The sequence below is a fragment of the Pleurodeles waltl genome, chromosome 5 (genome assembly GCF_031143425.1).
Source record: "Pleurodeles waltl isolate 20211129_DDA chromosome 5, aPleWal1.hap1.20221129, whole genome shotgun sequence".
Taxonomy (NCBI): domain Eukaryota; kingdom Metazoa; phylum Chordata; class Amphibia; order Caudata; family Salamandridae; genus Pleurodeles; species Pleurodeles waltl.
This window is the reverse complement of record NC_090444.1, coordinates 1,247,222,095-1,247,240,719: the sequence shown is the minus strand read 5'-3', so window position 1 is coordinate 1,247,240,719 and position 18,625 is coordinate 1,247,222,095.

The window sequence follows — 18,625 nt, the reverse complement described above, 5'->3', positions numbered from 1 at the left end:
TGCAATACAGAGCTCCATGGTTTTCCCAGATGCGCCAGAAATTCGGACGCATCTGTTGGCGCTAAATTGATGCTACTCCAGCAATGCAAGGAGAGTCCAATTTTGAAAAAGCCCTGCATCAATTTTACGCCTGGTCTGAGCAGAAGGTAACATTTTTATGCAGTGAAGTCCTAGAGTGACACAGTGAACATTTGTAAATTTTACTACATCAGTTCTACGTGGCTTTTTCCCTGGGAACGCCTACTCTGCATATATTATACCTGGCACAGGTATACTGTGATGCAGGGCTTTACAAACTGACGCTTTGGGCCCAAGGCGTCAGTTTGTAAATATGGAGCAGTGTAGTGCACTGCTATCGCCGCCGCTGTGTCCCAAAAAATGTATGCAGCAGCACTGCAAGGGGCTTGTAAATGAGGCCCTCAATATTAGAGGACTTTAGGAATGATACGCGGCAATCGGTGATATCACACTGATTACCACACATTTGTGCTCAGTATTTACGCACTGGCCTGTGCCCAGTGTTCTCCAGATTAAATATTCGCAATTCATGTAGTTCCCATACATCTCATGTATCTGCTGGGGCTGATAACCTCTACTACCAACAAATCCCAATTTTATTAGCACTTATAAAGGCCAGAAGCCTTAGTGTTGAAGGTCCGAGGAATCAGGGAGGTAAAAATTAGTCAATTTAGGCACCTTCAGGCAAGAAAGGTAAATCATTGTATTGTGCTGTGATTAGCCAGAGGTAACTTAGGGTCTGCACACTGGAGCACCACTGTAATTGGAACCTTGCCAATGTTTTAGAAATAAAATATAGTTCAGGGCCAATTAAATAATATGTTGTCTCAATGGAGAGAAAAAGAAATACAGTGCTTGCAGTTATGTAGCCTTGGGTAGCTCTTGTGTGGGAATGGCGGCTTCTTCACACCTGGCACATTCCAGGCATCAGCGAGTGAGCATACGAGACTGACCTGGCACCTTACACTCTTTTCTGAGGCAATTATCTGGCATGTGAATGACCCTGCCTGGGGAGACATTGACTTGACTTGTGATAAGCTCCACCCAAGCTTATCCAGCCTTCTTGAGGACTTCACTTAAAACTTACATGGCTACAATCAAGCCCTGCCAACAATCCAGAGGTGTTTATTGGACTTGTGGGTAACCTTTCACAAATTCCTAGACTCCTAACTGCACACTTTTCAGCATCAAGGAAGCAAGACAGCTGATCTATCAAGGGGGAAATGGATGGAAAGAAAGAAACTTTGCCCTGCTAAAGACAAATGAGCATTTGCAATGCAATAGGTCTTGCATTTGCTTGAGTTAGAGCTATTGGCGTTGTAAATTGATAACTGGACTTTTCTGGTCACATGAATTGATCAACCCTGCCTCATAATTTGGTCTTTTCCTGCATTTTCCTGCCACATAATTACTGTATGGTTAAAACCATTGGCAAAGCCAATAAGTCTCGAATGTTGAGCTGTCGGCTTTGACAGCTCTTATGTTCTCCAGAAGTCTCTCCCAAGTATTCCTGTGTATGTAGGTTTGCCACCTGACCGTTCTTTTTACTGGCATGACCAGTATTTCATGCCAGCAGTGGTAAAAACAATTAAAGAAATCATCAAAACTTTCCCCTTTCAGTACATAAATAAAAGAGCAGATCCAATTAGAAATCACTTTAAAGTGTTCCAGAGCTGCCTAAATAATCCCTGACCAATAATTAAACAGACAGAAAAAGGTTATACAAAATACAGAGGGTTTTACATACATTTCTACTTAGGTATAATGCCCGACCTTTACAGAATATTAAAACGTGAACAAATGGTCGGTATTTTGCTCTGGAAAAGGAGAGGATTAAACCAAGTTAGTCTTGTAGCGTATGCTCTAGCAGTAACAAACCCAATGAACTGGACAAAAAACTGCCTATTACGATACAATTCAGATATAGCACAGTTTCCAGTAGTATTAGCATGCATCATCTGCTGGGCACAATTCAATGAGCATTGCTCACTCCGTTCTATGATTACTTGAAGTAACCCCACAAACTATCCCTATGTTACATGGGCTAGAGCGGGAAGTTGCCTGCCGCTGAGAAACATGCAGGAGAAAAGACTGACTGGTTTGTTATATCTGCAGTTATCTTGGCAGACATGTTTTGAGGGGCATGCTCTGGTCAAGAAAACACACACTGCATCAGTCTACAATGCTTACGGAACAATAATTAAACAGATAATATAGGAAAAAATATGTTTGCCATGACACAGGTGGTTAGCAAGCTACCCTTGTTGCTACTCAAACGAACATAGATAGCAACAAAACAGATGGATCCCCATTCTGCATATCACGTCGAGGTGGAATTGTTACTTTTCACAATTCGTCATGAAAAGCATGCATATTTCTGGGACATTGCTTAAAAAAGTACAGGGCGGCGTTTTTTGTTTTAATACCTAGATGTACATTGTTAAAATACAATGGCCCATATTTATACTTTTTGGCGCAAACCAGCGTCAGCGCTGGTTTGCGTAAATTTTTTTACCTCCGGCTAACGCCATTCCTACGCACCATGTGGGCGCCTTATTTAAGGAATGACGTTAGCCGGCGCTGCGGACTGGTCTGAGTAAAAAAAAAAAAGACTCAAGCCGGCATAGGGGAAAATGGGAGTTGTGCGTCAAAAAATGGTGCAAGTCAGGTTTGAGGCAAAAATCATGCCTCAAACTGGACTTGCGCCATTTTTTGACGCACAACCCCCATTGAAATGACTGCTGTCTTAGCAAAGACAGGAGTCATGCCCCCTTGCCCAATGGCCATGCCCAGGGGACTTCTGTCGCCTGGGCATGGTCATTGGGCACAGTGGCATGTAGGGGGGGTCCAAATTAGGCCCCCCTATGCCACTTTAAAAAAATTTAAAAAAATACTTACCTCAACTTACCTGTACTTACCTGCGATGGGTCCCCCCATCCATGGGTGTCCTCCAGGGGTGGGCGAGGGTGGCAGGGGGTGTCCCTGGAGGCAGGGAAGGGCACCTCTGGACTCCTTCCATGGTCAGAGACCATGGAAGTGAGCCCACAGGTCCCTTAACGCCTGCCCTGACCCAGGCTTTAAAAAACGGCACACATCAGGCTGTGCGCCGTTTTTTAAGGCCTGCCCCTCCTGTGCGTCAAAAAGACGCTGGAGTATAAATAAGGCGCACAGGCCTTAAAGTCATTTTTTGTGCTGGAATGCCTACATTGCATGTCATTAACGCAAGGTGGGCTTGGGCGTCAAAGTTTAAATATGGTGCACGGTTTGCGCCGAATGTGCGTCTAAATATTTGACACACATTCGGCGCAAACAGAGTATAAATATGCCCCAATGTTTTCTTCACGGGGTTTAATTATTGCTAACATCAGGAAACCTGGTTACGACAAACCAACTGAGAGCTGTTCATGGATTGTGGTAAATTTGGCTAAACGGAAAAAGAAGTGTGTCCCTTAGATCCTTGTCTCAGAAAAGGATCTAATCTCAACTACATATTTTAAGGAACTAAAAACTGCTTTAGTCTTTGAAAGCCAGCCATTCTCAGTGCAATCAGAAGATGCTAAGGCAGCTGCCTCAACTACATTGTTTTAACAAGAAGCTTCAATTTAACCTCCTTTTCACCCAGCATGGCTGTTAAATAACATTTGCAAATGATTAAAGCAACAAAGAGCAACTGGCAGTTGAGAAGGTGTCAGCCCCTGCTCCAAAATGTTTTGGGCTGCGGAACCTGCAAATCTAATTGAGAAAAGAAGAAACAGTGTGCCAGATCTGACTGTGTCCACTTTCACCTCGCACGATTTACCAGTCACCATTTTCCCTACTACTACAGGCCCAATGCCAGAAACTACCCCAGAGCTCTGATGGAAAATGAACGCTTCCAAAGCATCACTGCACACCCTTAGAATAACAATAAAAGAAAAGTTTGTGATCCAATACTATTCCTTGTACAGTATAACCCAGGAAACTGGCAGCCCTTATTGTAAAGTTTCACATGGTTCCTGGGTCCCCTCGGCAATGTAAAGCACTATGGCCCTCATTACAACTTTGGCGGGCGGCAACCGCCACCCGCCAAGTTGTAACCGACGCGCGGCCGCCAATGCGGCCGCACTCCCGCTGTCGTAGTTTGGACTCTTGCTCTGAGCAAGACTGCTGGTCTCAGGATGACAGTACTTTCGTTTGTAGGTGACTAAGTTCCTTCCTACAACTAGTTGTAACTGTTGTCCAAACCTTACCGGCTTACTAGCAGTACCTCACCAGAAACACAATAGTAAAAGGTGATTTGTAGCAGTCGCTTACGCATGCACTCAAAGTAAGATCTCTCAGGGATGTCGTGGTTAAACGGAAATTACCCTTTTCTCACAGATTTATTATGTCTCATACAAACAAAGGCAATAACACAGATGCAGTGAAGTTATAATAGTTTTTATTCAACATAACTGCAATTTGCGATAAGTTGCATGAACTGCAATGATTAGGATAATGAATATACCAAGCAACAGTATTGTGAAGAGGAGAGTCATTGTTATAAAGACCCCCACCATTATGCAATATATGAAAGAAATATATGTATATGTAAAAAATGGAATAAGCCCTAGTACCCTAAGGAGAGTAAGTCTAACCTCCTACCTATAAAAGGAGAGCTGGGTTCGTTAAACCTAATCTGCCAAAGCCGTGTCCATGAGCGGAGCCCCCAACCCTCGTTACCTTGGAATGAGGTCTCTATCTCAGACTCCGCAGGGACACAAAGACTGGGTCACCGTCAAGATGACTGCAGCATCGGTATCAGCGATGGTGGCGATCCCCTCTGGTCGGAATCCCTCTGATTATCTGTCTAAAAGTGTGTTGTATTTATACAGATTTACAAGGTCCCTTGACATAAGTGTTATTCATAACAATAGATAACAGGCATGCTTGGGACGGCAATTAATATCAACAATCCCTCGAAAGTATAGAGAGGGAAAATCCCTAAGTGTGAATGCCTACTGTATGTTTGTCTTTCGTGCTTGATCTTGACGCCTTGGCGCAGTGACACTGATAATAGAACCCATAACAAGTGGCCTAACTATAAACAAGCCCGCCATGTTAAAGGAAATAAATAATTAAATGGACTAAGACAGAGCAAGCTAAGTAGGTTAAAAGTCACTGGGTGACGGGGGCACGAGTTTACAAGCCTACGGCTAAGCTAACTCCTGTTATCCCGCTAAAACAAACTAGGATTCACTACACCACAGTGGCCATTTCGACAACCCCGCTGGCAGCCGGCTCCAGTTGCACCCGTTTTGCTTCCTTTCAGATATTTTATTATAACGTGAGAGTTGGGGGGGCGTGGCCTGGTTGGCCAAGATAGCGGACGTGTGAACTTGCGGCTCCGTCAGGGCCCATAATTTAGCCTTTTCATCCCCGACCCGCCATGAGCTTGAGGTGGCCACCGACGACGGGGGGATGACAGGGGCCCCTTGAGTAGGAGCCTGAGGCCATTTCATGGCCCCAGGGGAGAAGGGCCTGGAGAGTCTGGTGAGCTGCAACTCGGCGGCCGGTGTCACTGGGCTTCTGAGGGGGCACGGTGCCCCGCGGATGGAGACGGCATGCAGGAAAGCGCCGGCGGAGGCGTGGCCTGCGGACAGAGAGAGCCTGGGCCCACTGTGGTCTACGGGCAAAGAGTACTCAAGACTGTGGGCGGGCTGCGAGTGAACCGGGCCCGAAAGCGAGGTGTACAGTGGCTGGTGCCCTATGGTCTGGGATGCGCGCTGCTGGGGGAGCGCGGTGCCCTCCTGGCGGAAGTGCTGAGGTGAGAGCCGGCAGTGACCTGGGCCAAATGAGCAGCCCAACAGTGCAATTTGGTGCCAGCAGATTTTGGCGCAGAGCAGAGGGGAGCTCCCAAGGGCAGCGCTTACCTGTCGGTGGGGAGCCAGCATGAGCCAAGCACCAGCACGGAGTGGCAGCAGCAGCGGAGATTTGGTGAAGGGGCGCGGCACGGACTGTGGCCCACAGGACCCCTACTGAGGAGTCCGGCTTTGGGGAATCCTGTATCGCCCCCACGAGTGGCATGGAGCTAAGATGACTGATCTTTGGGAGATCAGGTGAGCGTTGGGGGACAGTGGTCTGGCCTGGCGACCACCTGTGTTGGCCCAAGTAAAAGAATGGGGAAGAGGGCACGGCCGGGAGAATCCCTTGTTGAACTGAGGGCCCAGATCATTATTGTGAAAGCGTGGAGGTCGTTAACTTAGCACCCCAGCATAACGGATGACTTCCAGGGGCCAGAATAGAAGCAAAGGGCAGGCCCACAAGCGCATGGGCGACTCAACTGGGGGAGCTATGGCGGACCCTGTGGCACCACCACTGCAGGCCACACTGGACAAGATCCTGGGGGCCATAGAGGACACCAAGACGACGCTTCAGCGGGACATCGGTCAGGTATCAGTGGAGGTGGGCTTACTCAGGGCAGATCACCAGAAATTGGCTGACAGGGTCTAGGAGGCCGAGACAGTACTGACGGAGTTCTCGGTACAGCAGGAGCTCAAGGCCACAGTTCTCCAGCTTACGGAACGTGTGCAGCGGCTGGACCGCAGGGCAGAGGATGCAGAAGGCCGCAATCGCAGGAACAATGTGAGAATTATAGGCCTCCTGAAGGGTGCTGAGGGCGCGGACATGGTGACTTTCTTGGAGGGGTGGCTACGGTCGGATGTGGCCCTGGAGCTACTTACCCGCTTCTTTTCATTGGAGCGTGCGCACCGGGTGCTGTCGAGGGCATTAGCCCCGGGACGACCCTCTCGGGTGATCGTGGCAAAGTTGCTTTACTACCGGGATAGAGATGTGCTGCTGCGGCAAGCGAGAGAGGTCTGACCCTTCTGTGTTGCAAACGGAACGGTATCATTATTCCCAGATTTCACAGCGGAGGTGTAGAACAAACGAGCTTCCTACATAGCAGTGAAGAGAGCACTCTGGAATAAAAGTATTCAATACTCCCTCCTGTTTCCTACTAGATTGAGGGTGATCAATGAGGGTCGCACCACCTTTTTTCAGACTCCTGATGAAGCGTGGCAATGGTTGGAGATGCATAAATCTGGGGGGAGCCCCGGTGACAGAGTGGAGCGCGCAGGGCGCTGGGGCCGTAGAGGGCCAAGGAGACAACGAGGCAAGCCCCGATCAAGACTGGGACTGACCCAGGCTCAAAAGGAATCCACCAAGAAAGCAGCACTGGAGATGGTGGCATTGTTGCGGAGTATAGATTCTTCATGGAGGCCAGTGAGAGGGAATCGGACCGAGCTTCGGACATATCGAGGGAGGGCTCTTGTAGCCCTGATGGAGCCCCCAAGCTAACCCCCCAAACTGCCGACGATCTGGGTTGATTTTGACTAAGCTATCCCAGACCTGCGATGGGGACTTTGGATTGAATTTGGGGCCCTGTTGGCTGGGGAACCCGGAATGACTTATTGTATTGGTTGTGCATCTGGACTGTTTACTGGGCAGCCTACCGTTGGAGCTGTGCCCTGGGGATGGGGAACTGGAGTTTGCAGTTACATGTTTTGTGTTGTGTGCTGGAGACTGAACCGTTTTGTCCTGATGCGGACGCTAATGACTGGGGGTGTGGCGGGGGCCTGTGGCGGCAGCTGCTTGTGGGCGTGGGCGGCCTTCCCTGGTATAATCCAAGTAAACTGGTGGATTACAATCTGTTAACATGGAACATTAGGGGGATGGGGACGCTGACCAGACGGCACAGAGTCCTAACATATTTGAAGAGGAGAGGAGTGCGTGTAGCACTGCTACAGGAGACCCATCTTAACTCCAGTGAGGAAGACAAATTACAACGTAGATCGAGGGGACAGGTATTTTCCACCACATACTCAGCCTTTGCACGAGGTGCGCTGGTGTGGATAAGAGAAGGGGTCCCATTTGAACGACAACTGTTGACACAGACCAAGATGGTAGATTTGTGATTGTTGAGGGTAGGCTGTACGGAAGGCAGGTGGTGCTAAGTTGTATATACGCCCCTAATCAGGACCAGGTACCTTTTTTGCAGCGCCTCTCGGGCCGACTCACTATGCAGCTGGGGGGACAATTAGTGGTCGGAGGGGATTTTAGTGTTCTAGACACTGAGCTGGATCGATCTCCCCCTCCGCTGCCAGGAGCACCAATGCATAGGCTGGCTCGGGGGCTACCAGACTGGATGACCCACTAGGGTCTAGAGGATGTGTGGCGGAATCAGCATCCAGGGGAGAGGTATTACTCCTACTACTCTGGTTTGCACCAGGTGCACACTAGAATAGATAGGGTGGTATGCACCGGGAACCTAGTACACAAAATAACACACTCTGAGTACCTGGGACGCACCCTCTCAGACCACAGCCCGTTGCTCCTTACTTAGCGCTGTGCGGAGCCCAGACTGCCCATCCCGATGTGGAGACTCAGACCGGTGGCGCTAGAGGTTGCACCCTATTGGGAAGCGCTTAGAGCCCACCTATTGGAGCACATCCATGTCAACAAGGGATCCACTGCCTCCAGACATGTAGAATGTGAAACCCTTAAGTAGTGACCCGGGGACATTGCATGGGACAAACAGTGGGGATCACGCGGACTCTTGAGTGTGAGCTTGTCCGCCTAGAAAAGATAATACACAACGTCGAGAACATGGAGGGCATGGACCAGACAGCACGAAATAGACTCCTTAAAGCGAAAGAATCTTACAATCTGACCGAGGAACAGCTGCGCCACCACAGCTAACAGAAGTACTTGGCAGCTGTATATGTGCAGGAGGGTAGATTGGGCAGGATGCTGGCATGGTTGGTGAGGCCCCATGGGGAGGGCGTGCCAATAACGAGCGTATGTGGCACGGAAGGGGTTTGCGTGCATGGGCCGGCTGCCATAAATGATGCATTTATGTATTACTGTAAGACCCTTCACAGACAACCAGAAGCGGATCTACCAGAAGCATTAGGGACCCACTTGTGCTCAATACCCTTACGCACCTTAGCGCTGGAAGACAGGGACCCATTGGGGGGCCCGGTGACACTAGAGGAAGTTAAGACGGCCATCTCACAACTAGCAGCAGGTAAGACACTGGGCACGGATGGACTCCCTATGGAGTTCTATAAGACATACTCAGATATTCTGTTGCCCATGTTGGTTGAGCTCTATGCAGAGGCACTCCAGCAGGGTACACTTCCCGAGACAATGAGAGAGGTGCTGGTGGTTCCCCTGCCCAAGACAGAGTGTCGCGGGAAGCACTGGTGACCGATTTCAGACCACTTTCGATGCTGAATTGCAATTTTGAGATACTGAGCAAGATTCTGGCCAATAGGCTGGTTCAACATATCCCTTCCCTAATCCATGACGACCAAAATGGTTTCATACCGGCACGTAACGCATCCCTCAATCTCAGGCGTTTGTTTGCTCTCTTACATATGCCAAGAGCTGAGAGACCACTGGGGGCAGTGTTTCTCTCCGTGGATTTGGAAAAAGCGTTTGATTCGGTGCGGTGGGACTACCCGAGGGCAGTGATGCATCGAATGGGCCTGGGTGAGGGGTGGGTGCGGTGGGTTGACCTTCTGTACCGTAGACTGATGGCAGGGGTGAGGACGGGCTGGATGGTATCTGCTGACCTACCCCATATTCAGAGGTACCAGACAGGGCTGCCCATTGTCCCTGCTGCTGTTTACACTTGCCATCGAGCCCCTGGCAGCTTTGTTCCTTGCGGAGGACTGAGGCAGAGGGGTGACGTGGGGCTGCACGGAACATAACATTTCACTCTACGTGGATGACATATTAATCTATCTGAGAAAGGGTGACTCTGGGGTCCCATGGGCGCTTACATTGCTGGAGGAGTTTGGAGGCCACTCAGGCCTTAGACTCAATAGAAGTAAGACGTATGTCTTGCAGTGGGGGGCGGGTGAGCCGCAGCCAACGTCCCGCACTGCGTATATCGGATGGGCACCCGCACTTTTAAATATCTGAGAGTACAAGTGTTCCATGACTTAGGGGACCTACGTGACAGCAACTTAGGCAGGGCACTCCGGTCTTTGAGGTCCTCTGTGATGTTCTGGCACGCTCTCAAACTATCCACAATGGCGCAGATATTCCTCTCTAAAATGATTATGTTGCCTCGCCTTCTCTAATATTTCTCCAATCTTCCGGTGACAGTTCCGACGAGCTGGTTCAGGGAATTGAATACACTGCTCCGAGAGCTCATATGGGATGAGGGCCATAGGTGGACTGCCCTGTCTGTCTTACGTCGCCCTGTAGATGAGGACGGACTGGGGGTCCCGGACTTCGAATTTTACTACTTGTTGAGCCAACTACAATGGATGGCCAGATGGTTTGCAGGGGGAGGACGGCTGGACCGGGTCACTCCCGGGGAAGAGATTGGGGAGACTTGATACTGGCGCGAATGCTCAATTACCGGATACCGTTACCTCCTGTTGGAGGAGGTGCCTGAGATGCATGGGAATAAAGGCAGCTTACTCTCCGGCGTTTCCTTTGCCGGCATTGCCCCGGGGCACCCCATTGCGGGTACTACCGAGATCTCAAGTCTGGGCTTGGACTCAGGTGGAAGTGGAGACTCTGGCAGATTTCTTCCATGATGGGGTGATGCGACCCTTCACCAATATGGCGGAGAAGAGTGGAGTTCCGAGAGGTCAATTTATTTTTTACCAAGCACTGCACATTCCATACGGGAGCATTGGCGCACAGTGAATGCGGAGCCAGAGGTTCATACAATTCTTCACCTCTTACTGACCATGGAAGGGGACACTCATCTCATCACTAGGCTTTACAGGGCCCACAATAAGGGCATAATGGAATCCCTTCAGGGCCTTAGGGCGAAGTGGAAGGAGACATTGGGCAGAGGCATGACTGACGCGGAGTGGCAGAGAGCGCTGGCGTACCTCGTAGGATATCACGTAACACCCGCCTTCGATACATCCAGTACAATTATGTACATAGAACATACCTTACACCGCATAGGACACAGGTGATATATGGGGGCGACCCCGGGCATGCCCCAGATGTGGTGCTGAGGATGCAGACTTGGACCACATGCTGTGGCATTTCCCTGACATACAGCAATGCTGGCGGAGTGTCCTGGGTGACATGGCGGGGGTGCTAGGAGTGAGTGTGAAGATGGACCCCTCTATTTGCTTGTTGGGTCTGAGTCCCGGACCTGCCTCCCGGATGACTGGCGGCAGGTTCTTGGATCTGGCACTGGTTTTATTTAAACGCCTAATTGATATGAACTGGAAGTCCCCTAGATGCCCCTCAGTGGTGGCCTGGAGACACAATGTATCAACCTGGCGCAAGCTGAACTGCATGCATTGCGGCATGAGGAAGTCCGGGGGATCCGTCAGCGTCCAATTGCCCCGCTCTGGGCTGAATTACTAGAAGCCTGGGAGGAGCAGATATCAGAGATGGGAAATAGCTCAGAGAATGGGGAGGAAGAAGTTAACACGACCCACATAGGCCCGGCACAGGTGATGTACAGGGTTGAACTGGAATGTATGGAAAGGGACGAGGGGCACTGCTAGTTCTGATTCTAAAAGAGGACGCTGATGTCAGGAGCACCTTGAACCCACTGTTTGATGTACTGAGACACCAGGTGTTACACACTATGATTGAACTCCAGCGAAGGTGCTGCGGAGAGGGCTCTGTTTACTCTGATCCTCACGCCAGTATCGGAATTGTCTCACCAGCGCAAAGTTAGATTTACTCGTTATCACGGTTTACAAGACATGATGATACATTGTTGCAGAGCGTGACATCTCATAGATTGGGAAGAAGATAAGGGCTACCTTATCAGAGGACAGAGGAACTACCACAACGTGTAAATTATGTCTACTAACATAATAATTGATCACCTGTTTTGCATATTCAACGTTATGAATATTGATATGATTGTATTGTGACCTAGATGCTCTGCAACATGACTTGTTAATCCTATGAAGATTTAATTTACTGAAAAAATGTCAATAAATATATCTTTAAAAAAAATAAAATAAAATAAAAAAAACGTGAGATTTGTCTTCTATAGGACTGAAAAACAAGCAGTGGCGAAGGAAAAGAGATGGCCTCGTCATGACGTTAATGAAGTCATTATGCATGCCGCCATCTTAAATTGGGGCAATATTTATTAAAAATTGTAACAGTAGCGAGTTTCTCTACGTATCAGCAGCGCGTAAGAAAATTAGTGTGAACATAGTTGTGGTCATGATTGTCTGTGCACGGCGACGGCAGGGGGCAGAAACATGCACCCTCAGAAAACAGCCTCTAACATTTGACCTCGGTCTTTGAATAAAGAGCAAATGTACTGAGAGAAGGAAATGTTTTAAAGCTCATTTTACAGAAACGGACTGGAGCCACTGAAAGCATCCAGCTGGTCAAATGCTCTTAGCCTAAGAAAAAAGTAGTTCTTAAGCTTATGCTACAGTGGAACAAGTGGAAGGGTGCAAGTAATGGGGATATACTCCAGGGGAGTGTACACCTGAGGTAAAAGGAGGGACAAAGAGGAAGGACTGGCCACTAGCAAGCAAGGATTTCTTAAGGACACTTAAATAAACAAATGGAAAAGCAGAGAGCCCAAAAAGAAGTATATGCAAGAGGTCTCAAATGCTCAACCTAAAAATAGCTGAAAGGAAGTACAATAAATTTGGCAAAATGAAAGATCTTTACTCAGAAAAAGTGCTTTTTGTGATTTTGTGTAAATCCTTCCAGCCTTTTTCCAGAAATTTAAATTAAATAGGGGCTTCAGTAGGCATGAACAGGTTAAAAAGTTGGAGACATCTGGAAGGTTGGCCCTGGTTAAAGGTTAAAAAATATAGGGTCTCCTGTTGCACCGAAGGGACAAAGACCGTGCACAGTGGGGGGATTGCCTGCTCGGAGTGGGGTTGGGCCCTTTAAAAAGTACTAATAATGTTTAGCATTAAGGCACAGATATGATAAACAGCATTAAACTATTTTCTATTATTTAACCAAGAAAATTCAAATTTCTTTTTTTCAGTAATTCTGTACATTTTTGGGGGGGGTCAAGAAAAAACAACAAAAAACACAGCATGTTAAATTGGATCAAAAAATGTTTGCTACTGCACTTTGTCCTTCAACAAAAAAATATGACCTGCACTTCATGCACTATAGAGCAACATTTGTGTAAGGAGGGTTGGCATTTCTTGTTTCGTTGGCAACAACTTCAGGAGGAAGACTATAGCCTGTAGCAGAACATTAGCAACATATGTGGAGGCTCTCTCATCTTCCTGACGTCTTCTGTTTGCTGTATTGAACTGAGAAGCGTCCCAAGCATTAAGAGGTATTATCATGCCTGACAGTCCAAAGGAGTACTTCTTCCCAGTATTCTTGGAAATCTCCAGGGGGCACAGTTTACAGATTTCCACCTTCGCGAAGACTTTCTTTTCACTTGAGCGACAGAAAAAAAGTTCCACACAGTGGATTATGGCGAGGTCTTCAGCTGCTCCTGTTCTTCCTGGGTCTCTCCACAGCCTCTCTGCTCTTCACAAAATGCAGTTTCTACAGCTTCTTTAGTGGAATCCCCCCAAAAATGGGAAACTACTAAAACAGGATTAAGAGAGTGGATGGATGTATATAACATAAGTTCAACTCTTTAATGACATGAGGAGCACAGGACCGCCTCCAAAATGACATCACCTAATGAGATATAATTTCACTGTGAGTCACATGTACCATTTCAAGTACCAAGGTGCTATAATTCCTAAAAATACAGACATTTTACTGAAAAGCACAAAAAAGCTTGGTCATTTGTGCCTGAGAATAAATCCTGAGGCTAAAACTCAAAATAAAATGATCCCTTAATAGTAAGCACAACTTTTGTATTACTTACAAACCATGGTAGCTACTTCATGTTTACTTTTAAAATGAAGTTAAGGCCTTTATGTGATTGACATGGCACTAAAGCACTGGATCTGTGGGTTCAACAGGAGTATCACGGGGCCTATGGGACAGGAAAGAAATATTAAAAATGAAAGCAGCCATCTGATTGGTTGCTCTGGGAACACTACTAAAAAATAAGGACAAAAGCTATAGAAATAAACAGGAAGAAATGTCACGAATGCCATTTGCCATTGTTCTTTGACAGAAAATACCTCTTCACACAGCTAATGATGCAGTGCAATAGGGGAAAGGTTGATTGCCTGTAAAGGATTAAAAGCAGCTAGAGCCTGATGGCCTGGCTCTGTTCTCTAAGCTCAGTGCACACAAACGGACGTTGTGCCACATACCCAAATTAAAATATGATTAAAAAAAACACAGATATTTACTGGGAAAAACCAAGGGTAAAGTAACGTTATAGTTAGGTATGGAAATGAGACTTAGCTCCAATAAAAAAAAACAGAACTTCAAAGTCAAATACAGAGTTTATAGTGACATTATCATTAGGTGATGAAGTCACACATGAACTATGCTCTAAACAACACTAAAAAAAAAAAACACTGAAACTTGCCAGCTCTAGTTCAATGGTCTAATTGTAACATGCACTGCTTGTGGCCTCGCATATTATATCACTTATGACACATCAAATTACATCATGGATGATATCACTGATAATATACTACATTACATCATTGATAACATCACCCATTGATTGTGACTGTGTGCAATAGTGTTTGATGTATGGTAGTAATTCTACAATCTACGTTTGTGCCCCAGATTGGAAAAGTAAACAACTGATAATGGGCATAATCTACAAAAACGTGAAGGAGAGGTTGTATATCGGTCAACTCAGCCACATTTGGTGAATGTCACCCTCTTTCCACAACTTTGAGACAAAAGGTTGACTGGCATGCACCGGCCAGTGATAAGCCATCTTCAGGTAGACCCTAAGGACAACCCTCTGTTGTTTAGTAAGATACACTATACACATTGCTGATGTGAGTATGGGGCACATACCCTTAGAGCCATGCTTGTAACCCCAGTATGAGTTAAACCACCTCTAAGTGGGTCATCCCTATATTTGTCATCCTTCAACAGTGTCACCGGATCGAAGAAGAAGCTGAGAGGGAAAACAGGAATAAGGAATGACCCCCAGTAATGTAATCAGACAAAAGAAAAAGCCTTTTCCCAGCACCTTCTGCCACCTACCAATGCTCTGAGGGTATCTGAGACCAGCCTACATTTGGTTCATAGTAAGTGCTAGCTATCTAGAGACTGGTGTTTGCTAAACAAAAGTAGAAGAATGCAATGAAGTTTGAGCTGCTAGATGTTGATTCCACCAACACAGACTTCTTATAATCAGTATACGTCTATGAATGCAGAGATGGGAGGCTGTGGAAAGGATGCTGCAACAGCCCACTGTAGTCAGACATTCCCTAATATTTTCCTAATTATGACCCTATGAGGTTGTGTGTTGTATCCGGTCTTCTGTTTAGAGTGATACTGTACACTCAGTGACTGTACTTGGTTGTGAAGAAACAATCTACTTAAATGCTGACTTCCCTGTCTACTTGTAGGTGCTCACCCTGGGGATGGCCCATTTGTGGTGCACTATGGGCAGGGCCAAGGGTATTTTGTGATTCTGTGCATAATTATGTATTTGCTGCATTTGCTAAATATTCCATCATCTTCTGCATAAAATGTTGTGACTCATTTGCACGTAGTGGAAAGTTTAGGAAAGTGCCCCTTTTGGCCTGGTTACCACCTCACTTTTTTCCTGATATTGATGGTAACTTGACTGAGTGTCTGCTGGGATCCTGCTAACCAGGCCCCAGCACCAGCATTTTTTCCCTAAATTGTACCATTGTTTCTACAATTGACACACCCCTGGCACACAGCTAAGTCCCTTGTAAAAGGTACCAGTGGAACCAAGGGTACTGTGACCAGGGAGGGTCCCTAAGGGCTGCAGCATGTATTATGCCACCCTAAGGGACCCCTCACCAAACACATGCACACTGCCATGGCAGATTGTGTATGCTAGGGACGAGAAAAAGCTAAAATCGACATGGCATCCCTGTCAGGGTGCCAGGCCCACAAATCACTGCCTGCGGCATAGGTAAGTCACACCTCTAGAATCCCTTACAACCCTAAACAGGGTGCACTATACCACAGGTGAGGGCATAGCTGCATGAGCAAAATGCCCCTACAGTGTCTATGTCCATTCTTAGACATTATGGCCCATATTTATACTGTTTGACGCAAAACTGCACCAATGCAGTTTTGCATCAAAAATATTACCGCCGGCTAACGCCATTTATTTGCGCTGTGCGGGCATCAAATTTATACTTTGACGCATGGCGGCGCAAACCACATGTGTGAGTCATTTTTTTACTCAAACCACTGTCTCACGTCGTAAAGGAAAACGATGTTAACGCGGCGTAAATGACTGTGAGCCAGTTTACGATGCTGCAAACCGGATATGCGCCGTTTTTTGACGCAATTGCATCAAAAAGCGCTGCAAACACTGCAAAATGTGCATAGGAGAGCCAAAATGGATCCCAGATGCTTGCACAGACCCCAGGAAGATGACAACAGACCAGGAACCAGCCAGGAATACCCACACAAGACCCAGGACAGGGAGAAGAAGAAAAGAAAGTGTCATTTCAGTGCAGAGGAGCAGGAAATTCTGGTGAACACCAGCACCAACTGTTAGTCGCCTCAAAGTTGCCAATTAGTAGGAGAGAGGCAATATGGCAACAAATTGTTGACAAGATCAACAGTGTGGCAGAAGTTAGGAGAACAGTCATCGAGTGCAAGAAACGCTGGCATGACTGCAAGCGCAGGACCAAGGAAAAGATGGGCAGGAACAGGAAGGCAATATTACAAGAACAGTGGTCTGAAGATAGGGGTTAATTACATACAGAATTATTTTAAACACAGTACTCAATACTGTCTTTATGGAACCATTATTTTCCCGGCTACTGAGACAGCATTATTGGCGCCACGCCGAGCGCCTAGCAGCCCTCCGAAACTAACCTCCGGGGAAGCGTTTGTGCATTAATAATTGCAGTTGTCAATACTCCATGTCCTTTAAGACAACAGAAAGAACTGGCAGACGACAGAGGCTGCCCTTTGATAGTCCTGATGAGGCCCTAATTGAAAAGGCCGAAACGCGTTGACATACATGGGCAAGATTGTGTTCTTAAAGTTGGAATTAGTTTGACAAAAAAAAAAAAATTACCCAATATGCACCACAAAATACCTTAAAAAAGCTATAGAGGTATTTGTTAGTTGGTTGTGCAAGAACCTCCAATCATTGCAACAGAGTGGATTACAATTGGAGTAGTGAAACTGTGACCACCATTTTGTTACAAAGAAAGGTTATTGGGCACTATCCTCTATTCACGACATGGTCAGCTACAAGACTTTGAAAAAAGCTAGATGTTGGCCAGAGTTGAAGTAAGATGTAAATGTGAATTTAAGTTTATGCGTTGGATTTGATGTGTGTAATGTCATGTTAAATTTTTTTTTGTATTTTTTTGATATTCACCAATTAGTTATTGTCTACCTCGTATATAAGTAATTGGAATACATTTTGGAAAATAATGGTTCCATAAAGACAGTATTGAGTACTGTGTTTAAAAGAATTCTGTATGTAATTAACCCCTATCTTCAGACCACTGTTCTTGTACTAGTGCGTTATAACACAGGAAGGCAGCACTGCAGACTAGAGGTGGGAGTCCAGCACCGCAGGAGGCCCTGGACCACATGGAGGAGATGGTGGCAGCCGTCATCCCTGAGGAGATCGTCACAGGGATTCAAGGACAGGACAGCCCAGACTACCAGGAGACAACACACATGCAGGGTAAGTGGCATGGGGAACTAAAATGCCTAATTGTTAACTGCAACCAGGGGGGGACATACCTACTACACAATGCATGTAAGTCATGATATTCAGGGAGTGGCATGGGTAAAGGGGCATGGCACGGGGGCATGGCCCGTTCAGAGGAAACCTGGGGCACAGTACTACACTACACCAACAACCTTTGCATGGGGGTGTGCTGCCATGCCAAGGATGATGGAAAGGTAAAGCCAGACCAGGAGGGTAGGGTACAACGTAAAACTGGCATGCTGTCACACTTCAGACAGTATTCTCCCTACATGAACTAGGGCCCAATTAACAATCTCAGGCCATATCTGCAAGTGGAATTTAACATTGACAACAGTTGCCACTAACACCTCTGCTGTGTGTGCAGGTCAAGTAGCTAATGGCAGTAACGTCCCCATGGATCTAACACACCCAAATTAGAGGGTTCAGGATGACAATGTTATCAATCCCCTGAAATCAATACAAATGTTCCAATCATGTCAAATGTGATTGTCCAGAGTTGCTACAAACATCAGCCTTTGTCATGAACATTATGAGGTACACAGCACTAATGTCATACCCATGCTGCATATGTCAGGGTCCACCCTATGCCTGGGTCGCAATAGCTTCAATGACACCATGCAACATCCCAAATGTCATACTGCTCAGACAACAGCATTGAGGAGGAGGACATATGTAACTGGCTAGTGAAATACACCCGCACAGTCAGAGGAGAAAATGGAACACTGCTAGGACCATCAGTGCAATCCAATATAGCACACATTTCCCAACATCAGCAGTACACACCATCAATGGTGACACCTGTATCATGCCATGCCAATGCAATACATAGTATAT